Source organism: Tursiops truncatus, chromosome 1 (assembly GCF_011762595.2).
Source record: "Tursiops truncatus isolate mTurTru1 chromosome 1, mTurTru1.mat.Y, whole genome shotgun sequence".
Lineage (NCBI taxonomy): Eukaryota > Metazoa > Chordata > Mammalia > Artiodactyla > Delphinidae > Tursiops > Tursiops truncatus.
Window position 1 is genome coordinate 1,325,943 of NC_047034.1, and position 23,956 is coordinate 1,349,898.

General features: G+C 59.0%; 1 protein-coding gene across 4 annotated transcripts in view; it reads right to left on the reverse strand.

Moving 5' to 3' along the window:
- Nucleotides 1–23,843, reverse strand: part of NAV1 (neuron navigator 1) — a 210,813-nt gene extending 186,970 nt beyond the window's left edge. For 2 of the 4 annotated variants that reach the window (XM_073799412.1, XM_033845116.2), the window contains exon 1: nucleotides 23,610–23,833. The gene's annotated coding sequence lies outside the window, so the exon portion shown is untranslated. Of the gene's footprint in view, nucleotides 1–23,609 lie in introns of all 4 variants that reach the window. The other 2 variants (XM_073799454.1, XM_073799432.1) reach the window with 2 other exon arrangements.
- Nucleotides 23,844–23,956: the final 113 nt, after the last annotated feature.

Genomic DNA, 23,956 nt, shown 5'->3' on the forward strand with positions numbered 1-23,956 from the left:
TAGTGGGATAAACAAAACCATATTAGGAAGGGAAATTTACTGCAGAAGAAAAAGAAAACTATAATAAGCGATTCTCGGCAAAGCAGAAGGCTGGCCAGGCCCCCTGTTCTTGACTGTGGATAATCTAGGGGCCCCTGTAGTTGCAGCGTTGGGCTCCCATAGCCAGAGGCCCAGGGTCCTCACCCTGGGGCCCCCTTCGCCCGGGCCTGGCCCCTCGGCTGTGCTGCAAAGGCGGGCAAGTCAGCCCCCCACCCCCACCCTCGCAGAAGCCCAGAAGTTGCTCGGTAGGTGCAGACAGTCTGCAGGCAGGTGAGCCAGGAGGGCGCAGGGAAGGGAGGGAGATGCCACTTATTGGTCGGCACCTACAACGTGCCAGGCTCTGTGCTCGGAGCCCTGCCTGCACGACCTCGTCCCCACCTCATGTCGTTCTCACAGCAGCCCCACCACCGCCTCGGCGGCGTCACTGGTGAGGACCAAGCTCCGGGAGGTGGCCCGACGCCCCCCCATCACACTGCGGGCGCGGGAGGTTCCGGCCTGGCCAAGCCCGGAGCCCAGAGCCGCAAGCCCGCGTGGCTCGGAGTGTGCTGACAGCACGCACACCGTCACCAGGCCACGGTCACCAGGCCTGGCAGGGACGGAGCAGCCCCAGGCACCTCCACCCTGGCGGCGGCGGGGTGCACGTAGACACAGCGGAAATGGGCGCTGAGATGCCGTGAAGCTCAGGAAACTCGAGGCTCGGTTGCCTTAGCAACGGGCAACCAGGGTCAGCGGCAGAGCAGAGGCAGCTGCAGGGCTGGTGCTAGAAAATAGGCCACGCTGTCCGGCCCGGGTTCCAGGGGCCGGAACTCCCGGAGGCCACGCGCTCCCACACCTGCGCTCCCGGGAGCAGGCCCGCGCTCAGGGGCGGGAAAGGGCTACCGCCACCCAGGTCTCAGCACTCAGCCAGGCTGGGGACACCCTCCAGCAGAAGCCAGGCGGTGAACAGGGCGGAAGAGCCCTGTGTCCCGCCCCCTGGGCACCAGGTAAACGTCCCACAGCCGCTCTGAAGACTCGCCTCCTGTGTCCTCTAAGGACAGACTCCGGAGGGCGTGCGCCCGGCTGCGGGGCCCCTGCCCACCAGCCGACCTGTGCCTCCTGGGACTGCAGGCCAGGTAAGGACGGGGTGCGTGGCCAGACGCCCCCGGAACTGGAGGGGACTGGATTCAGGGCTGTCTTGCCCAGCCCTCCTGACCCTGGCCGCTGCCTGCTCTGTGGACTGGCTGCCCTGCAAGGGAGGGAGGGGTGGCCCTGGGCACGGCCTGCACGTGAGCCACCGGCTCCTACCAGGGAGGGAACCTGCTCTAATTTTTTGTTTGGTGTTTTCCAGGTCAGCTTAATCAGGACACAAGAGAGGCCAGGGGCTTCCACCAGGATGGCTGCGGTGCCACTGTCATAATAAACACATCCTAGTAAACGATATAAATCGTAATGAATAGAACAGATACCGTATTTTAGGGTTAGAACATCTTCACGTGTATTACCTCACTGGGTTCTCACAATAATCCCGTGGGCCAGGCGGGCAGGTGATAGGTTTCCCTTTATTTCGCAGGTAAACTGCAGAGGAGAAGGAAACCGACTTGTGGGCCACCGTGGTCGGAAGCCTCCAGGGCCTGCTTCTTTGCCCTCCGCCAGCACTCGGGGGGTGTCCAGATGAGCTAAGGGAGCACTGACGGGGAGGCTGGAAGGACTTCCTAATGCACCCTGAGGGGGCCCCCCCACCCCTGGGAACAGCACCCTTTTCTTTGTGCTGCCCCACAAGCTCCCAGCATCACTGCGCTTTCCCTAGATGATTTTTTCCACCAGAATCGTTCCATCAGCCGTTTCTCGAGCTTAAGGACACAGTCCCCTTCCTGCGACTACTCCCTGCCCCACTTGCCCCAATTTAGGTATGAACTCCGGGTCTGTGGGAAGAATCCAGCTGACCTCGGTTTGTGGCAGATCTGTGATGTTTATATTCCACAATGCCTTGTGTCAATCACTTAGATTGTGTGAATTCAAGCTAGGCCTAAAATAGCAAAAGAACGGACATACACCTGAAGGACCAGAGACGTCCCAACATGTAAAAAAGCTCAGGCTGGGTCCATGGAAAGCTGTGGTTTTTATTTTGTTTCTTTACCTTTTCTGTTTATTTTTGATTAACTTTTTTGGAAATCACCTTAAAATTAGAGAAACGTTCCAAGTTTTAGTACAAAGAACGTTCCCCCCTCCCCGAACCATTTGAGAGTAAATGGCTGACTTTAGGTCATCACCCAGATTACGGTAGCGTTTACGTCCTAGAGTCCGTACCTTCTATGTAACCACCACCCAACCTCCACGGTCAGAAAATTAACACTAATGTATTGTCGCTGAATCCTTGTGTTCTTTTCAAGCTCTGCCACTGTCTACAGGGTCCTTTGTGGTAAAGAGACCCCGTTCAGGCCCACGGACTGTATTTGGCCCTCCTGCCTCTTCCTAGGTAATTGTTTAAACGCAGACACACCCTTGGCAATCTAGAACGCCTCACACGGTGTCAGATCACAGAGGGCTGCTTCAACAACCCTGGAAATGAAGAGAAGGTCAGGGGCCCATGACACCCTCTGAGTGTCCCTGGGGCTTAGTCAAGTGCTTCGAGATCCCTGGAGTCATTTGCTTCAAGAACAGAAGGTGATGTCAGTTCTGGACATCAGAATCCTTCACAAAGCCAAGCCCCTTTGGGGCCGACCCCAGCATCAGCGGGCTTCTCACTGTGGCTGTGACGCCCCGCGCCGTTGCCCTGGGTACCAGGAGGTGGCAGGCAGACTCCCCCTGGAACGAAGCCCACGGTGGCCCACCCAACGTCAGCCCCAAGTCTGGATCATTTGAGCATCTCTGGCCAGGGCTGGCTGCCCACCTCGGACAAGCCTCCAGCCAGCTCAGAGGTCCTGGGGTTGAGGGAATGGCCGGGGTTTGCCCAATGCAGGGAGGAAACATGCTTCTCCCGGGTGTCCTGCTAACAGGAAGCGGCTGGGAGGAGGAGAGCGGAGGGGGACCCACCCTACACAGCCCTCCGGCCCCAGGGCCCTGCCTCCCCAGGGCCTAGAAGGCCCCCCAGAAAATTCTGTGTGCGCACAAGGCACGTCTGGACTTTCAGACCAGATAGATGCTGAGGAAGGGGGGTCAGTTAGCAGCCTGAGGCTCAGAGCCCCTGCAGTGGAGCCCCTCTCTGAGCACACACCCTGGGACAGGCTCCGTGCACACGGGTGTCGCTCACATTCTCTTGCTGAATCCAGATAACTTCATGGAGTGACTGTCATTAACATTCCCACTTTACAGGTGAGGAAACTGAGGCCCGAGGAGGCAAAACCACACGCCTAACGGCCGCAGTGATTGTCAAACCCACGTCTGCCCAGCCCACCACGCAGGCAGCATGTCTGGGTCCACGTGTGCAGGCAGCATGGAGGTCCTCACAGGAACTGCACGGGGCCCAGATGGGGCCAGACATGCCACCGCCCAAAACTCAGAAGGGGTAGATACAGCATCGATCAGACGGGGATCAGGGCCGCAGCCTCAGGGGGCGGCGGAGGCGGGAGTGGGTGTCGACGCTGTGTTAACAAGTAGGCTTTGGAGCGTTCCGGGAAGTACAGATTCAGGCGCCAGGACTCGGGATGGGCAGCCCAGATCTTCCCAGGGGACCTGCCAGCTGGGGACAAGAGCTGTCCCCGGAACACAGCCACCGCACGAGGGGTGCGCTCTGGGCTGGGGCCAGCCCCTCCCCACGCCGGAGGAGCAGGGGGAGCCTGTGGCTTCTGTGCCCCCCACCCCCCCTGCACTCCAGCCTGCACCGTCTCCCTGCTCTCCGGGGGCCCGCCACGCCTCCTCTGATGGCCGGGGCAGCCTCCGGCCCAGGACTCCGGGGGTCTGATGGAGGACGACGGTGGGACACAGCTGACCGCACAGCCAGGGAGAGCGCTCAGGGCGGCTCCATCTCCGGGTCTGACCCCCGTGTGGGTCTGCTCCGTGTAGAGAAGGGCACTCCTGAGGTGCGGCCGGGGACCGTGTGCACGCCCGGGTGCAGACGTGGCTGGGGACGTAGGTGTGTGTGGAGCCACGGCCCTTATGGGAGGCACTGGCCGCGCTGGCGTTGAAGGGAGGTCCCGGGGAGCTGTAGGTCCCACTCCCTGGGCCTCAGACGGCCCAGGGCACATATACACACAGCTGTCTATACACACAGTGATCCCGATCGCTGGTTTTATCAGACCAGATGGAGCCCAAGACACCTCGCTGAGCCGCGTGGCAGCAGAGCCGGGGTGGGGGGCAGAGCCCAGCGTCTGCCCAGCCCTGCACCACCTGGTAGCCCCTCTCCCCCGAGCGGGCTGAGAGCCCCTTTCATCAGCGCACCTCTGACCACAAACACGCCTGGAGTCTGGGGACGGCCTCATCAGAGAACCCAGCAGAGACAACCACCTGCACCCACAGAAGCTGTCTCCCCACGAGCAGGGTGGGGTGTTTGTCAGCCCCCTGCAGCCAACTGCTCTCCCCTGTGTCCGGCAGGAAGGGCAGGGTGTGGGGAGGGCGCGACACTGATTTCCAAACTCCACCTGGTTCAAGATCGTAATCAGAGTCCCGTGAAGAGCAGCTGGTCATCTCTTTTGTCTCCCAGAGGCTGGGGGTAGGGGTGGTCTCTTCCAAAACACCGACTCACGCAGCCAGCACCCTACGGTTTGGGGTCACAGACCGCCGAGCAAATTATGGAACACCCATAGGAAAGAACGTTCAGAAGGATGTGTACGGAGCTTTGCTTGATATAGAAAATGCCTGAGAAAATATTAAGCAAAAACCACAAAACTGTAGGCAGGGAGTGACACTAACTGTGAGAGAGGAGCCTGCCTGAAAAGAGAGACCAGCAGGGAGTTAACCTGTCACTTCTGGAGGGGGTGACGGCTATTCTATTGCCCCATCGTGAGCTCCATCAATCAGCAAAAAAAAAAAAATTGTTAAAACTTAGGGGGGGGGAAAAAAAACAACTTAGGGGGGAAAGGAACCCTGGCAGGGAGTCTGTGGTGCAACACTGATTCCCAAGGGAAGAGGGGGTTTGTGTGTGCCCGTGGTGGGCTGGGGAGAAAGCCCCGTGAGGGCTAGTACAGACACTGGACAGCGGGGCAGGCTGCCCGGTAGCACAGCTTAACTATGGGGCGGGGGAGGGAGTGAGCCCTGGGCAGTGTGCCCGGGCCCTGAGGGGCCAGGGGAACGAGAGTGGGGCGCTGGGGAGTGCGGTGGGCTTCCTGGAGGCGCGGGCCTCCGACTGAACTGGGGTGAGGATGGAGCTGCCGGGTGTTCGGGGGGGGGGGGGCGGCAAGAGGTGGGGAGAGGTCCGGATGTGATGGGAGGGCACAGGGCATCTGAGAGAAGGACCAGACAGGAGGCGGCGGCATTTCAAGTTGGTCTTTTAGAGAAAAGCCGGAGAGGGGCCGCAGGGCGTGTGGGCGTTGATTTGGGGTTCGGTTCAGTGAACGGGGGGGTGTTGGGGGAAACGTCTGGCTGGTCGAAGCCTCTCCGTCGTGTGGCCGGGGGTCTGGCCTCTGCTCATGGGGGCCTCAGTGTTCCCCGGAGAGGCGGGGGTGGGTGACAGCCCCCCACTGTCCTCGGATCCCTGGGGCTCCGCTAATAAAAATGATTGTAAAACGCTTTGCAAACAGCAAGGCTGCTCACAACGGAAGGTTTCTTCCCCACAGAGGGGCTTCAGTTCCCTCGGGGGTCCGCCTGGAGCCTTGCTGGCCTCTGAAGAAGGGGCCCTTCTGTTCCCCCGCGATCTGGGTGGATGCCGCATCCTCAGGAGAGCCTGGGCCGGGCCCCGTGCCCGCTGCTGGCAGCCGCCCTCGGGCAGCACAAGGGGACTTTGTGTGTCTCCTCGGCCTGGAGCTGGAGCTGCCCAGACCCTCTGATGGTGAGGACACAGGGGCACAGGGAGAGTGACACTGGAGCTGCAGCTTCTCCCTCAGGACAGCAGCTGAGAAGTAGCGGTGACGCTGAGACCACAGCCAGACACTCACTGAGCCCTTCTCCGGGGCGGCCAGTTGACTCGTGTTAACTCCTCTCAACAACCCTCTCTGTGATAGGGACGCCCTCCCCGCCACGGTCCGGGACCGCAGAGACGCCCTGATGCTCAGAACCTGCGAACATGTTCAAAAGGGTCTTTGCAGACGTGGTCAGGGGTAAGGGCCGGTGATGAGAAGATTACCCTGGCTGAGCCGGGTGGGCCTGATCTAATCACACGGACCCTTCAGAGCGGAGCTGCCTTCCCGCCCCGCTGCAGAGACAGAGAGAGGGCGGCACGCGGAGGGCCTCGCTGACGCTCCTTAGAGATGGAGGCAGGGCCTCCAGCCGGAGGGAGAGCAGTCTCTAGAAGCCGCTAAGCGAGGCCACAGGCTCTCCGGGAGCCCCCACGGGAACACAGCCCGGCCACGCCGCATCTTAGCCTGGCGGTTCCCTGTCGGACCTTTGACCTACAGAGCCCTGGGGTCACAGGTATGCGCTGGGCAAAGCCACCACGTTGGTGCAAATCTGTTACAGCCGCAGTGGGAGCACACAGCTCCGCCCTGCAGGTGAGGGACTGCAAGTGAAGGGTGAAGCACTGCTGGCACCAGCGGAGGACTAGCTCCGGCCACTGGTCCTTCCCCCGAGGGGAGCTGCCCCCTCCCCGACGTGCCAGACCCCGTGCGAGGCCAGCGAGAACTGGGGCCCCGCCAGGCGGGTTGGCCGGCAAAGCCCCGCTTGTCGGCTCCACGACTCTTCCCCGGCTCCTCGTTTTAGCCTCACAACACCTGTTCCAACAGGAGTCAGTGCCCTTACGTTGCAGATGAGACATGGAGGCTCAGAGAAGTGGAACGGACGGACGGACGGACGGACGGACGGACGGGCGGGCGGGCGGGCGGGGGGGGCGGGGGGGGCGTGTCAGTCCAGAGTCAAGTGGCCCCGTCGGGCCTGGAGCACACACTCTGGGCGTCCGATTCTGCCTGGACTCAGGGTTAGGGCGCTCTGGGGTTCACCCCGCTATGTCCCTGCACCTACAGCAGGGAGCTGGGTCCTACCGCCCCCAGGCAGCATCCTGGGGCCAGCGCTCTCGTGCGCTCACCCCTGGCCCAGGCCCTCCCACTCCTCCCAGCCTGGGCTGCCCCAGAGTGATTTCCTGGGGCAGTGACCCCCAGTGTGGGCCCCTGTGTCCGGAGAGGCTCCTCCCAGGACACATGTCTCCTGCTCCCGCAGACGCTGAGGAGTGAGCCCAGGGCAGCACCCCCCTACTGCCTGCTGAGCACGTCTGCACCCTCTGCCTATCCTGTCACCTCTTAATGGGTCTGTCACCTCCTCACACATACGCCCCCCACCCCCAGGGCTTCCCCATAGGACAGGGCAGCCGAGTCGGGGCCCAGGCCATCCCTCCCGGCAACAACTGCTCATGAAGCCCTGTGTTACCTCATCGACTGCCCACCACCTGGGCTGCTTTCACCCCCACTTTCTGGAGATGCTCAGACAGATCCCATGACGTGTCCCCGATCGTCCAGGCACAAAGGGCCCGGCATCCGGACTCAGGTGTGCGGTTTCAGAGCCCACCTTCCTTCCCGGCGACCCGCTGGTTCCCTTACAGACAAAATACCAGAGACAGGACCAGCCCGCCCTGCCCTGTCTGCACCCGCGACGGCCAGCTCACCTCCAGCCCCCCCAGCCTGGAGTCCCGCCCCTACCCCTCAGCTCAAGCAGACGAGGTCCCAGGGCCTGCTCTGCACACGCCCAGGGTGGCCTGCTTCCTATGAGGCTTTTAAGCCCCACCCGGCGGGAAGACTGGGGCTGGTAGCCAGTCCTGCCAGGATCCCTTCATCTTTTCCTGCTGAGATGCAGCTGTACCCGAGGGGAGAACACCACTGCCCTCCCCCACCCCAGGCCAGGCCCACCAACCCCGTCCCTCTGCGGCCAGCTGCGGAAGGGCTGCTGTGATGGGGGGCGGGGTGTGTGTGAGTCCCAGAGCCTGGAATCCAAAGCCTCCCAGGCCTCCATCCAGCCCGGCCAACTCCGCATATGCACCCCAGATGCCTCCACTGCAGAAACACCTTCTGCCAACAGGGACCCGACGCCGGGGTCCGGGACGGACACGGCCTTAGAAAAATGCCCTCAGAGCCCACCAAGTGCGTGGTGCTAGCTACCTGCCCCTCGACGACTGTCAGACTGACCTGCCCTTAATCCTCAGGTGCCTTTGCTCCAACCTTGAAAATCGCTCCCAGTCCGATGGCACAGGAGGAAACACAGCCCCTGCCGTCAGAGACAGCGCCCAGTCTGATGCGCAAGGCCTAGCTGCCACGTTTACAGAGGCCGAGGACGCGTGGGGAGACAGGCCTTGCCTCCAGTAAACCCCACACTGACGCCGGAGAAAGAGCCCGGCCCCAAGGGAGCCTGCAGTCTGGGGAAACAGCTTCAGTCCCTGGGACAGAACGTCTGGGGCAAAAAGACTCAGAAGGAAAACCTAGACACACAGATGATGGAAAATGAAGCTGACGTCCCTCGAGGGCCTGCCGTGTGCCAGCTACCCTGCAGGTTTAATCTTTAAGTCTCATAATTTACAGCCTAGGACACTGAAGCGCCGTAGTCAGCTACCCAGCCAGCAAGTAGCGGAACCAGGATTGAAACCCAGGCCTGTGCCTGCCCACGTCCGCTTTAGTACAGAGCGCGCGCGCAGGGCAGGGTGAGTCCCCTCATCCCCCACGACGCCATCCTTCAGGTTGGGAGCTCTTTCCCATCCACAGATCACCGCTCTCACGTGATTAAAAAATCACGACGTTTAGGACAATCCATTGACTGTCAACATCCCACTGTCCCAGCAGTAAGGGGACTGCCGACACTCTCCCTTTAAAGCAAAGAGGAGGACTCGGGGCAGGACAGGACCTCCCGAGGCTCCCGGGGTCAAGGACTCTGGGGTCTCAGCAAGAGAGGGTTCAGAGCGCCAAGTCCCCACCCCAGCTCCACCCCAAGCCAGTCCATGGACGGACGCCCCACTCAGGACCTCTGGAGGGAACGAAGACTGGCAGCAGATGGGAAGGCCCTTGTGGGGGGTGGGAAGCAGCAGGATGCTGACCCCTCCCCAGGCCCACTGTCTGCTGCGTGCCCCCAGGGCTGGCCTGGAACCGCGGCCTGGCCTCAGGGCTCATGACACAGACCCTGGAGCTCTGCACAGCCCCCCTGTCCCAGGAAAGGGGCCCTGCAGGGAGCAGAGGCAGCAATGCAAAAGATCTGGATTGTAGAGACCCTGGTTCCCGCCATGGGACAGTGACTTGGGCCCTAAAGGACCAGGAGGAGGGTTTCAGGGAGTCCCTGTGTCTCAGGGCCTGCCATGGGGCAAGGAACCCAGGGCCCAGCGCCAATCCAGCCCCCTCTGCCCCACTCTGGGGTGTGCCGTCCCCTGGGCACCCCAAACCAGCACCGATGCAGGGTCACTGGGCTCCTGCCTGCTGACTGCTGGCCCAAGACGGCCAGAGCTGGGCCGGCATTGGGATGAGGAAGGGACAGCCCCCAAGGTGCAGAGCTGCCCGCTGCTGCCCGCTGCCCACTGCTGCCCGCTGCCCACTGCCCACACAGGAGAGGGCGTGGGGACTGGGCTTCTGCTGGGCAACTGCGCCCTCTGGTGGCAGAGGTGGGAAGATGCAGGACCTGCAGACAAAGGGCGAACCCCATCCCTTCTCCAGCTCCCAGAATCCTCTGCACTGCCCTCACTTACTGGAGGGTGGCACTGGGCCCTTCCCGGGGCGGGGGGGGGGCGGGGAGGAGAGTGGGCAGGCACCACCCTGTTCCCGAGGGCTCCCAAACGGACTTCCCCAGGAGGGAGGTGACCTTCCACAGCTCCAGGCGATCGGGTTCCCCTCCCTCACACTCCAGCCCCAGCAAACTTGCCCCCTCTGCCCATCGCTGACCCCAAAGCCCTGCTCCCAGCTCCTCGACCGAGAAGCCAGTTCTGCTCCAGAGCCTTGGCCTCCCCACCCAACACAGGGGTCCAGGCAGTACCCCCACCCCCCACTCCCCGTGTCGGACCCTCCGAGGGCACGGGGCCAGTCCCTCCAGCTGGACCGGAGGTGGTGGGTCAGGGGCGAAGTTGACCAGAACAGGTTCACACCAGCAACTTATCCTCCCAGCTCGCGGAAGCCTCCCACGGGCCTGAGCGGGGAGGCCCCAGAGCAACCCAGTTATGGAGGGAACTCCCCTCCACAGGCCAGGCCTGACGGAGAGCTGCCCTTCCCCAGGCCAGACGCCGTGCCTTATGTGGGTGATGTCATCCCACCCTCGACCAGTCCAACGAGCTGGGTTAAGGTGGTCCCCACTGTGCAGGTGAAGGCGTTTTGCGGACACATCCCCGGCACAGACAACTGGAAAGTGGCGGAAGGGTAGGAGCCCTGCTGCCCCACCGCCTTCTTACCCTCAGCCCCCTCCCCGGCCCCCCAGGAGCCCTTTCATCCTCTTCCTGGTGCAGACACAGCCACCCTGTGCCCCTTCATCCCTCCTACCGGAACAGACCACGTCTGACAGTTCTCAGCGTGACTACGGTGAAGGTCCTGCCGTCTACTCCTGGGCCTTACTCATTTTTTCCAGTCTAAGTGGCATGGGCCAGGTGGTCCTCACTTTACCCACCTGAGAAGTGGGAAGATCAAGAGGTATCTCTAACATTTGACCCCAGCAGAGGAGGCTACGGGTGAGATCCTGACCTGGTTCTCCCTCCGGCTGACCCCGGGGACCCCTGGGGAAGGTGCGGCTTGGCAGGTGACTGCCCCAAGGAGAGTTAATGTCCGGATCGAGGCCTGACGGGGCCCCGAGGTTGTAGCGGACTGGGCTGAGGGACTCAGGCAAGCATGCAGCCCAGCCTTGGGTCTCTTCCCAAACCACCGAGCACTGCCTCACAGGAAGGGGGCCGCGGAGGCTGAGCTTTGCCCAGCCAGATTCCTCCGAAGGCGCGGACCACCAGCCACCCTGGCTGAATGACCACAGCTGGCACGTGGCATTTCAACAGCACTGCTGGTGGCCTGGGGACGCAAAGGTGTCTCAGCCTGACACTCCCCGAGCTTCTGAACAGAAATGACAGCCTACAGTCCCCTCCCTCAATTAAGGGGGCCGGTGCTCGGGCAGGGCCAGGAGTCAGGGCTCCCGGGCTCGGGCTGACTTGCGATCGTCCCCTGCCCCAGGGATGAGCCAGTGTCCGCGCTTTGGCCGGTGACGTTCGCCACCGCAGAGACCTCAGCAGAGTCAAGCCTCTGTTTTTCCAGGGGGAGTGATGACTTTGTAAGGCTCTTTAAGGACGCGGCAGTGGAGACCCTCACATGTCTTCAGCACAGGACACGGGAGACGGTGCTCTCAGCCGTCCAGCTGCGGGGCGATGCTCCGCAAGGGCCCAGAGTCTCTGTGGAGGCGACAAGGGCTGCTCTGAGACCACCAGCACCCCGGAGGCCCTTCCTGGACAAGTTCTGGGCCAGAAGAACAGAGGTGAAGAGTCTGCCTGGAACGCCCCCGACCCCCTTCACAACCACTCTCTGCCTGACTCGGTCCTGGGAGCCAGCAGCACTCACTGCCCAGGAGGTCCCCACCCCCGCCAGCGCCTACGATTCCTTCCTCTGTCTCGCTGCCGCCCCCCCGCCAGCCCTGAGCTGCCTCTGGGGCGCTTGTGATAACCAGGCTGTATCGCTGGCTTGCTTTCTGGACGTCTTTTGTAACTGAGCCTAGACCACCCGTCCCGGCGCCCAGCACAGTCCCGGCACGTGTTCGGTGGATGAATGAGCGATGCCGGGTCAGTGAACGTGGCACCTTCAATCCTCGCTCCACCTGAAATCCCGCCTCCCAGCCCAAACCCCTCCTAGCCCTTTTCCACGGGCTGTTCTCGTGAACACAGACCCCAGGCAGAGCCAGAAGCCAGTCCCCCGAGCAGCCCTAAGCCACCCACTGACCCATCGCCCAGCTGCCTCCGCAGAGCCTTTCCTCCCCTGAACCCCCTCTAGCCTCTCCCTTTTCTGGCCTCTCCTTCGGAAACACCTTTTTCCTACCCTCAGGCTGCTGTGTTTCCTGCCCAGGAAGAGGGCCTCTGGATCGGAGAGCGCTATTAATAGCAGGCCTCCCTCCTTCCAGGCCTCGCTAGGTGAGGGTCAATGGCCCAGGGCTACGCACAGAAGATGCCCAGGGCTTGCCAGGGTCCAACCACCATAGGAAGGAAGGGGCAGGTCCAAGAGGGAGCCTCCTCTGATGTTCAGACCGGCCCCCTGCCCAACCTCCCCGTACCTGCCAGGGACCCCACTGCTCTCCCAGGTTCCCAGACTTGAAAACTCAGAACCGCAGAGGCAAAGACTTACAGGATTTAGATCTGGAGAAGAAGCTAGAGACTAAACTTGATGAGGAAATGGAGACTCAGAGAGGGGAGGGAATTTGAACAAGGGCCCAGGACGTTAAAGCAGGTCCTCCAGCCCAAATCACCCCTGGCACTGGCCGTACATGACACAGCTACAAAGGCACTGGTACACATCGCCTCATTCCACGTCAGGAGGCAGGTGGTATGTGAGGGGCTGGACTGCGTCATCAGGAGAAGATCGTTGAAGCGGGGTGGTGGTGGGATGAACCGGGAGGCTGGGATTGACATGGACACACTAATATGTATAAAACAGATAACGAATAAGGACCTGCTGTATAAAAAAATAAATAAAATAAAATTCAAAAAAAAAAAAAGAAAAGATTGTTGAAATACTAACCCGCAGTGTCTCAGAACGTGCCCTTATTTGGAAATAGGGTCTCTGCAGATGTAATTCATTAAGACGAGGTCACACTCCAGTAGAGTTGCCCTTATAAGCAGGGCGCCCTCGTACGTAAGTAGAGGGAAATCTGGACACAGATGCACGTGAGGACCCCACAGGGAGGAGGGGGCCACGTGGTGGCAGAGGCAAAGGCCGACGTGATGCGTCGACCAGCTGAGGGACACCAAGGACGGCTGGCAACTCGGGAGGCCGGGAGAAGCAAGGAAGGACCCCCCAGCACAGGTCTGCGGGGAGCACAGCCCTGCCGACACCTGGAGTCCAGACTCGCAGCTCCAGGAACCGAGACGATAAACTTCCGTAGTTTTAGGCCACCCCATTAGTGGCACTTTGCGATGACAGGTCCAGCAAGCTGACACAAGGGGCTGGTCCTCTGTGGCAGACGAGGACTCTGAGGCTGGGGCAAGTCAAGTGCATGCCCCAGGTCCAGGCTCAGGGCAGCAGGCTCGCTGCCTCTGCATCCTGGTCCTTCCCGTGTGCAACTCACTGCGGCCTGCTGCTTCCCACCAGCTCTCGCCGCCTTCCTGCAGGGCTGCCCTCGCCGACTGTGACAGCAGATCTGCCGGCTGGCTCTCCCTCCCTACCCATCCGTCCACTCAGAACCTCTCCTGGGAGCCCACCGTGCGCCAGGTTCGGAGCACGTGCTGGGGTCCCTCCAGAGACCAGAGCTGAGCTGGAGCTCCGGACACCGGGTCAGACGCCCTCTCGGACCTCGGGTGTCTCCCCACCGGCTTGGTGCCACCAGTGGGGCCGGATGTCCCAGCTGGTCCATGATCTGAACCTTCCAGGAGGGAAGGTGGCTCCCAGCCCACGAAGGAAAGAAGCGGCACCAGGGCTACGCACAGGGAGGCACGAAACGGGATGTGGTCTCGGCACAAGGAAGATGACACCGCCAACCTCAAAGGCCTCCAGCACATCTTCACTCTCAACACCCCAGCAGAGATCCTGGTGATGCGGGAAGATGTGGCTCCTGGAACGGGAAAAGCGTTGGAAGCTTCCGCCAGAAACAAACTGGTTCGTCGCCACGGCAGGAATTAAAAGGAACAAAGTGGAAGCTTCCCCGTAGTGTGTTGAGCGAAGGGAGTCAGACACACAACAGAACCCACTACGTGACCCACGTACGTGAAGTTCAAGAACGGGCACCACGAATCTGTGGCGATAAAAATCTGAACACTGAAACAATGGTGGGAGAGGTGTCCTGACCAGGAGGGACAGGAGGAAACTGGGCTGATGGAAATGTTCTATATCTGGACTGGGGTGTGGTTACCAAGGTACGTTCTTTTGTTAAAAACACATGAGACGGGACGCTTACAGTTTGTGTTATTTCACTGTTCGTAAATCATACCCCAATTAAAATACAACAGAATAGGGGGAAAAGAAGGAGAAAAGGGTTCCTTCCCTCTGGGTTGGAGGGAAAGGCCAGCCCAGGGCCCAGAGCATGGGGGGCGCCATGGACGGTGAGGGGAAGAGTTTTCTTCGACTGCTTTCCAGGCTGGAGTCTCGCTCGGGCTCTGCTCAGCCCGCGGCCAGCCTGAGGCGCCAGCCACCTTCACTACACAGAGGCGGGTGGACGCGGACAGAGTAGAAGCCACCCCTCCCCACCCCCCCCACCCCCACCCCCAGTCCACGGGCTGCTGAGCACGGCTCTCCCCCCCTCATAAATCAGGCCCTCCTTCCGCCTGAGGCATCCGGGCTGAGCCCTCCCTGGTGTCCTGCTGCCATGGCGACCGCCCCAGCCTGGATCTGGGCTCCGGGGGCTCGAGCTCATCCTTTCAAATCTCCCACCTTCCCATATACTCTGCCTCGTCCACACCTGCGACCTCTCCTCCCGACGCCGCGGCTGTGTGCGATGCCCTGGAAACACAGCCTGGGCCAGCGATGGGCAGGCTCTGCTGAAAGAGCCCCAGGTCCCTCCACACCCCCTGCCCCCCCCAGAGGCCTGCAGCCTGGAGCCCACCGGGGCCCAGAGAGATCACACATCTTAGAGCCGCACGTCTCCCCCCTCCCCGTCTGGCCCTGGCAGGGAAGCTTCTCCCCGTCTGGCATACAAACACCCCTTTGGGGATCAATCCACCCAGAAGTGCGGTCTGCGGGACTGGGGCACTGAGTGCTTGCGGCCTCCTCGCTTTGTCCTGTCACTGGCCCAGCCAGCGTTCACCCTCCGAGGCCCACATGCAGCGGCCACAGGGGCAGCGTGGGGCGTCGGACAACAGTGACCAGTGCCCGCTCCAGCCAGGCAGCTCCTGACACACTAACCCTAGGACGACTCTCGCCATTCCGTGCGGTAGCAGTGACGGTCCCCATCTTACAGTCGCCGGAGCCCGGCTCAGACGGACCCCCATCTCCCACCGCAGAGGCCCCAGGAGCAGCTGAGGACCCAGGAGGTGGCCTCTCACCCGCCAGGGAGAGTCAGGACCGGGGCTCCCCTTGGCAGGAGAGAGGGACGGACACCCACGGCCACCTGGCCCTCAGCTACGAACAACCCACCCCCTCCCCTCGAGGCATCAGTGAGCAAGGATTTCCTGAGCCTGACTCCCCGCCGGGACCCAGCCAGGCCACCTCCAGCTCGAAGGCCAGCCTAGCGTGGCCCAGCGGGCTTTCCCCTGCCCTGGGCAGCCTCTCGCAGACACATCGGCCCGCCAGCCCCCGCCCGGATCCCAGACACAGGGCTTTGTCTGCGCTGGACATGGTGCCAGAGTGTCCCGGGCCCTCTGGCCAGCTCAGCAGGGCCTTCCCGCCCTCTTCCCACAACTACTCCAACCCTGCGGCCACGTTCTGGGCTCCCCTAGTGGCCAAGGCCAGCAAGAGGAAGCGGTGGGATGACTCAGGGGTGACGTGGCCTCCAGAGACGTGCCCCTGTGATGACATCTGGTAGGGAGATGGGTAACGGCGGGGAGGTCTGGATTCACGGGAGATGCGGACCTCGGGAGGGGCCGGTGTGTCAGCTCCAGACCAGCTAACAAGCCAAAGAGTCTCAGTGTATTGCCAGAAGAACACAGGCTAAATTCGTGCAAAAGGGTTATTTTCAACTCTGAGGAGAAAATGAGAAACAGAACTGAAAATATAACACTTTGACAGTGTTCCTTGGACTAACTGGGTAGAATTTGTAGGAGTGATGAAATCGGCACCCCGGGAGCCTCTGCTACTAGTGCTTTGGGGGGTTACCCACACAGCCGGGGATGATACACTGATAACTCGACTCCCTGCTTTGCCACCTTTAGACAATATCTACCGTTACCCGACAAAATAGTAGAAAATAAGAATCTTTCTCTTTCTCCTTCTCTTCCTCCCAATATTTTATTTTCGTTCCTTTTATCGGTTATTTCCCACCTATAACCTTGAGTTTTGTTTTCTTGTTTTAGGACGCTTGGACGACTCTCTTGAACCCCCAGCCGGATAAGACGAGAGCACTGGAGAACCTCCTGGCCGCTCCCCTTCTCCTGCCCCTTGGTCACATCCGCTTGATTCCCCTTTGCCCAGCAACCAGCAGTCACACTGAACTTGCTTCAAAAGGAACGCAGGTCACTTATGGTGTTTGGACTGCTGGAGTGTGGTTTATACCAGGCTTGGAGGCTCCCAATCTCACTTTCCTTGTCTGTAAAATGGGGACAGCATAGCAGGTCCTAAGGCCTCACAAGACAAGATGGCTTTCTGTAAGTAAGATCACACGACATGCAGCCTGGGATGGTCATGACGGCTCACGTTGCTGGGGCCGCTGGGATAACTCTCTGAACCTCAGTTTCTTCACCAGTGAAATGGGGAGAAGATGAGTGCCCGTCTCGCTAAGAGGTTGTAAAGACCAAATGAAATCATAAGAATCAAAGTGCTTTGCAAAACTCAGGGCATCCCCGTCCCAATTGAAGGGGTCATGACACCAGTTCCCTCTTTTGGGAGATAAAACTGCAGCTCAGGCCCCAGCACATCAGGAGGGGAAATGCACAGCTCCCTAGAGGGCATCTGGGGAACAACTGGGAAATCTGAATGTGGCCCATTTGTTACATATAATAACGCTATTAAATTCACTATCATCGGGTGTGATTGTGGGGCTAGAAGTCCTCGGTCTCAGGAAATGCACGGGCAATCGTTAAGGGTTAAATACCACCATCTCAGCAAGTTATTTTCAAACGGCTCGGGAAAGTGTTATTATATATACACTGATGCGGATAAATGGGGAGAGAGAGACACAGCATCGGAGCAAAACGTTACCAATCAGAGAACCCAGTCACTGTCCTATCACTCGCCTTCTCTACTGATATGACATTTTTTCAAAATAAAACATCACAGGGAAAAAACTTTCCACGTCGGAAGCACCCTAACTGTCGTGGCGCCTTTCCTGTCCCCAGGGAAGCAGGGGCGGGCCCTGACCCCACAGCTGCCACCACCACCCCCCCCCCCGAGTGCGTGCGTGGCACGGGGGTGCTGGGGAGGGCCCAGGGACTCGCAGAACCACCCCAGACGAGGGCCGGGCGGGCAGCTGCTGGTCCCGGCCCGGGGCGTCAGCTGTCTCCTTTGTTAAAGGAGAGCAGACAGACAGTTGGCATCTTAGCAGTACCTGGAGCCCAGCCTCCTGCCCGGTCAACTCAACCATCTGCACCAATGAGCTTGGCAAATTCTACACGCTGCTCCAAGTCTGCAGAAAGCTAGGGAACACCAAAAGAACACGAGGCAACACAGACAGCAAAGGGCAAAAGACGCCACCAGACTCTCCCTGCTTTACGCCTTATCCCGTGTCCCCAGCTGGACAGCCAGCTCGCAGGCTCTGGGGGGCGATCCACACGTCAGAAAGAGAGCTGCCTTCCCAGCTGATGGCAGGCATCTGCCGCCGTGCAGGGAGCTCGGGACTGGAGAGCCGTCCTCTGTTCGGATGGAGATGGACCCCGGCTTGTCCTAAGGGTGATTAGTGCAACGAGGAGGGTGAGGGGAATCTCACCCTGACCGTCCCTGGACCAGGGCAGGCTCCATGGGCTCACGTGACCCAATCGCTCTCCGAGTGGATTTCCCAACCTGGCCAGATCACGGGAATCGCTGTGATGGGAGGGGGAGTGGTGGAAGGGTGGTGATCAGGCGGCTGGGGAACAGTGTCTTAGGAGTGAGGCATTTTCATTCAGCTCTCCCTGGGGAAGAAGTGGTGTCTCCACCAGGTACTCTAGCGGCCCAGGTCCCACAGACAGCACAGAGGCCAGTGGGGAGAATACGATTCCAATCGCTAATATGTGTGGAATATTCATCACGGGCTGAGGACTTTGCATGCAAAGTCAAGACCTGAACCTTGACTCCCAGTCCACCTCGATTCATGGTCCAGATTCTTACTATGACAGCATCCGTCTTCCCAGAGGACACTTGAGACCATACCCAGTGAGGACGATCTGAAGGAAACAGGGCAGAGGAGGAGCCCGGGCAGCGCGTGGCACCTGCTTCCAGACCCTGAAAGGCTGTCACCATGTGAAGCAATAGCACTTGCTCTGCGTGGGTTATTGCTAGCCCCCCACTTTATTTGGGGGTGCATTTGGTGAAGCCCATTCACCTTTGGTATCTTCACCAGAGGCAATCACACCCACGAAAGATAAACCCAGGAGGAACCCTGAAGGACAGAGCATTCACATACAGAACCAGATGGTTTCAGCACACAGCCGTGGGGGGTCCCCAGCCAGAGGACCCTGGAGGGGACGGTTTAGAGGCGCCTGTGGTACCTGGAAAGCAAACATGGGGCTTCGTGGCATGGTTCTTTCCAACTTTGAAAGTTCAGTTCTACAGAAGTTGGCATGTATTCTATTTACAAATGGATTTTAAAGTCGGGGAGGGATGTAAGGTGGGTCAGTTTTACTGTCCAGATGGGGAGGGAGTTGCGTCACGGAACGTGGTGACCAGCCAAGGGTTCCAGGGAGGAAATCAGCTCAGCCACCGAGCGGCCGTAACCCTCACCGTGCCTCAGAGTCACGGAGGCAGCTGTGTCCAACCAAGGGAAGCCGACACTCTGGGGCTGGGCCCAGGGACCCGTCCGTCCCTGTCAAAGCTCCCCAGTGAGGCCAACGGGCCGTCAAGATGGAACCACTGAGCTGGAAAAGGCAGCTCACGCTGGGGTGGCCTTGGTGCCCTCCGACCCCATGAAGACCCGGAGTCAGTTCACGTCTGCACCTGGGTCAGCTCACGTCTACACCTGGGTCAGTTCATGACTACACCTGGGTCACTTCATGTCTATATCTGGGTCAGCTCACGTCAACACCTGGGTAAGCCCATGTCTACACCTAGTGAGCTCATGTCTACACCTAGTGAGCTCACGTCTACACCTGGGTCACTTCATGTCTATATCTGGGTCAGCTCACGTCCACACCTGGGTAAGCCCATGTCTACACCTAGTGAGCTCATGTCTACACCCGGGTCACTTCACGTCTATATCTGGGTCAGCTCATGTCCACACCTGGGTCAGTTCATGACTACACCTGGATCAGCTCACGTCTACACCTGGGTCAGTTCATGACTACACCTGGATCAGTTCACGTCTACACTTGGGTCAGCTCATGTCTACACCTGGGCTTGTCAAATGTCTCTGACACAGGGGCAGTGGTTGAGCGAGTGTTTAAGTCAAAAAGATCTGAATCAAAATCCCTCTAAGATGTTCCCTTTGGACATGGGGTGAGGTCCTTTAATCCTTCAATGCCTCAAAGTCCTGACTTTTCTAGTTATTACAAAGTTTTCACAAATTCATGGACATAGAAAGCAGGATGGTGGTTGCCAGGGGTTGGGGAGTGGGCAGAAGACGAAGAGTTACTGCCTACTGGGGACAGAGTTCTAGTCTGGAAAGTTGAAAAAGTTCTAGAGACGGATGGTGACAACAGTTAACAACAATGTACTTAATGCCACTGAACCGTACACTTAAAAGTGATTAAAATGGTCAATTTTATGCTATATGTATTTAACCACAATAAAAATTTTTAAATGTTTAAAGTACAATAACTATAGAGAAAACTATAATAAACATGTACCCACCCACCCAACTACAGAATGTTAGCACTTTGTCAAATTTTCTTCAGTTTTTTAAATAAAAAAATGAAATTTTGCATTTTTTTTTAAAAAAAAGCTTTCAGAGGGATTTTTCTCAGGAATTCAAGGGTACTTCGACATAAGAAAATCCATGTAATTATCAAAACACATGATGAACTCAACTGACACAGAAAAAAAGCATTTGACAAAATCCAACACACTTGCATGATAAAATACACTTAGAAAAGTTGGATTAGAAGGGAATTCTTCAACATGATGAAGAGCATTTATGAAAAACCCACAGCAGACATTCTACTCAGCGCTGAAGACTGAAAGCTTTCCCTCTAAGATCAGGGGCCAGACAGGGCTGCCTGCTCTCACCAGCCGCTCAACGCTGGATGGGAGGTTCCAGCCAGAGCAGTTAGGGAAGAAAGAGCAGTTAAAAGCCATCTGCACTGGAAAAGAAGGAGTAAAATTATCTCTGTTCACAGTTGACATGACCCTGCATATGGAAAATCCCAAAGAATCCACCCATACAAAAGCCAAAAGAGCTAATAAACAAATGTTTCAGGCGACAAGACCAGCACACAAAAATCAATTGTGTTTCTACACACCAGCAGTGGACAATCCAAAAAAGAAACGGAGAAAACGATCCCACTCAGGAAAGCTTTCAGAGCGTCGGAGGACTGGGCATCGGAAGGGTCTCAGGGCCCCTTGAAGCGGGGACATCTCGTTACTAATGGGCCTTGGTGGCGGAGCGTGCATCAGCGAGCACCTTGAGTTTTTCGTGTGTGTTAGCGTGTCTCTTACTAGAATCAAGGCGAGCAAACAGGTCTGACGGGGATGATGGTCTGTGCAAGAGAAACGGAACCACAGCCGCAAGCAGGCCAGAGTGACCTGGGGCTCAGCCTTCTTGCCTCCCTTCACATCGCAAGAGCCACAGGAAGCTGGCGAGCAAAATCCCAGGCCCCCTGGAGGAAGTCAGGCCTGAGTCAGCCTTCCCAGGAGGGGGAGGGAGCAGACGAGGCCCAGGAAACTGTTTACGTAGGGGGGGGTGTTTTCCACTTGAAAAGTTGGTGGGTTTTTTTTTTTAAGTTGAAGAAGGAACTAGAAGTGGTTTTCTTTGTTTGTTTGTTTGTTTTTGAGGTACGCATGCCTCTCACCGCTGTGGCCTCTCCCACTGCGGAGCACAGGCTCCGGATGCGCAGGCTCAGCGGCCATGGCTCACGGGCCCAGCCGCTCCGCGTCATGTGGGATCTTCCCGGACCGGGGCACGAACCCGTGTCCTCTGCATGGGCAGGCGGACTCTCAACCACTGCGCCACCGGGAAGCCCCAGGAGTGCTTTTAATGATTGTTTTGTGACTCGGGGCCAGAATGATGGAGTGTTTGCCAAGGATAGACACATTTCTCAGTTCTCCGTGGTCCCTAGACTCTAAGAGCTGGTGGTTGGTTCCATGACACAGACGCTCTCCGTCCCCCTTGTTTCTGTTCCTCTCTCTTGCCAACAGCTATGGAACATCTTCTGAGATCTACGGATGGCAATACTAGGAAGAGAAGCATTCTGATGCACGGAAGTGATTGGCTGAAAGGGAAGGAGCCCTAGGCCGGGAGCCAGAGCCCTGCGTTCCAGGCTGGCTTCCGCAGCCCCAGCTGTGCAGCTCCGAGCCCCTCCACTCCCTCCTGTAGGCCTTGATTCCCCGCTGTAAAGGGGAGGGCAGGGCAGGGGCTGGGCGAGACCTCTTTAGACTAGTGCTTCTAAAGGCCAAACCCCTTAAGAATTCAAAAGAATTTTAAAAGAAAAGGGAAGTGACATTGATGGGAAATGGAAAGATGAAAAGAGAGACAAGTTTTAAAAGATGGACAAGAGCTGTTTCTTCTCTAGGCCATTCTTTCCTACTGGGCCAAAGCTGGGCTAATACCAGAGGCTCCCAAGGACTCAGGAGGGGGCCAGGTTTGGGAAGGGAAGGAAAAACAGCATTGCTGTTCTCAGTTTGCTCAGGCCAGGACTTCCCAAGGAGATCCCAGAAAAGGCCTGCATGCTTAAAGCTTGCCCACCTGTGAACAAATCCACCTCGTTATGGACCAGGTTTGCAGGGGAAAAGCGGGGTGGGGGGATGGTGGTGGAGGCAAATCACACGACTCCCAAAGAAACACATAAATAAGAATAAATGGGCACCGGAGTTGGATGGGAGACCTCTGGGTGGGACCCAAATTTTTTTTTTCCCAATTGTATTAATTTGGCAAACATTTGAAAGATGCCTGCTGAGCACTGGGCGTGGTCAGACAGGACAGCGGGCAGGAAGGCCTTCACAGGGAGATAAAAACACAAAGCAGAATGGAAACCTGCCCCGGGGGAGCTCAGAGTAGGGGCTCTTCCCTCTAAACCTGGGGAGCTCGGGGAAACAGACCCTAGAGGCTGCAGCACAGATCAGAAAAGCCTTGGTCATTCTCTCCTGCTCCATGGTACACAAGTAAGGAACGACCTGCTCTCGGGTCATCCAGGAAGTGAGCAACACAGGCTGATACGGAGCTACAAACTGATCAGCAACTTTCCCCTAGAAACCACTGGTAAAAGCACGGACCGCTGTAAAGCTCATCTCGGGCGAGGAAACGCACAATCACTGCGATTCCCTGTCTCATTTTCCCAGTTTAATCCCAAAGACACACAAACCCAAATTCAAAGCAGGATACAAAAAATTCGTAAGCAGGCTGGAGTCCTCTGTGTCTTTGGCCTGAAGGGAGCCCAGGTCTACCTAGTGGCAGCTCCGCCTACTAGGGGGAGGGTTCTTTGTGTGAAGTCCTGCAGCCCCGTTATAAGAGTCGCAGGGGACGCCGCGTAGGGGAACAAAACGCAGGCAGGATGCAAACCCAGGCAGACCCTCTACTTCTGCAGCGCGAACAAGGCCGCAGGCTTCTCAGCTTGAATTTGAACGAGCCAATGGTGTGCCAACCACTGAAACGGGAAGCCAGATAAACAGCACATTATCGAGGGGGATCCGGCGCGTCCCAGAAGCCGGCGCCAGCTGCGCCCTGGGCTGTCTTAACAAAGTCCCATTGACTCACCAGCTGATGTTCCCATGTTGGGCTCGGGGACAAGGAACCCTCTCTGCAACGTGGACGTCAGAGCTGCACACCATCCCCACCGCCCCCACTCACGCCTCCCCGATCCTGCCTCCCCTCTCTGCCCCCTGCAGACCTGGCCAGTTCTTTATCTTCCGACCAGTTTCTGTCGGCTGTGAGAATAGAAGGGACCCCAGGGCCCAAGCACCGGGGACTCTTAGGTGAGCTCCCAGAGCGGCCACCCTCTCTTTTTCCCTCCCTCCCCGCTGCTCCGGGAAGCTTTCTCAGGCGTGCCAGGAGGACAGCCTCCGGGCCCGTGCGATGCTTCTCGGTGCATCCGGGGGCCAGAGAACGTTTTCTGGAACAGTGCGCCAAGGTCACCTGCCCAGCTGTTCAGCCCGCTCCGCTGGGGTGGGAGGAGAAGATGTGGGCAGGGTGTGTGTGTGTGTGTGTGTGTGTGTGTAATGTAGCCCTCGGTGTCTCTAATCAGAGGATCTCAACACACTTCCAACAGCAAGGCAAGGGAAACCGAGGCTCCGAAAGGTTGAACTTCGGTGGCCCATGGTGAGTCAACTCCTGGACCAGACGCGCAGCCCCGCGTGGACGCTCACCCTCCCGCGGGCGCAAGCTCACCCCCCGGCGCTCGGGCCCTCCTGCCCTGCAGAACCCGCCAGCCCCGTCCCTCAAAGCGGGGAGCATCAGACTCGAACCCACCCCGCGACCGCCAGGTCCCTGAGCGGGCTACTTACCCGCGCGCCTGCGCCCCGGGGCCCCGGGTCCACGCATCCCGACGGAGCCGGCCAGGCCCACGGTGCGAGGAGAAAGTTCTCTGGCTCCCGCTCTGGTCGGCTTCCCCCGGAGTCTCGGCGTCCGCGCACCGGTCGCGGGTGGCACTAGGGCCGCCGCCGGCCCGGGCCCCACGACGCGGAGTGAGGCGGCATCCCGAACAAAGTGCGTCCCCTGCCGGGCGCGGGGCGGAGCCTGGTGACCCGCTGCCCCGGGCACACGCCGGCCGCCTCCCCGGGCCGGGGGCGGAGGCTGCGCCGCCGAGCGCCCCGCTCCCCCCGCGCTGTGCCAGTTGAACCCGCAGAGGGGC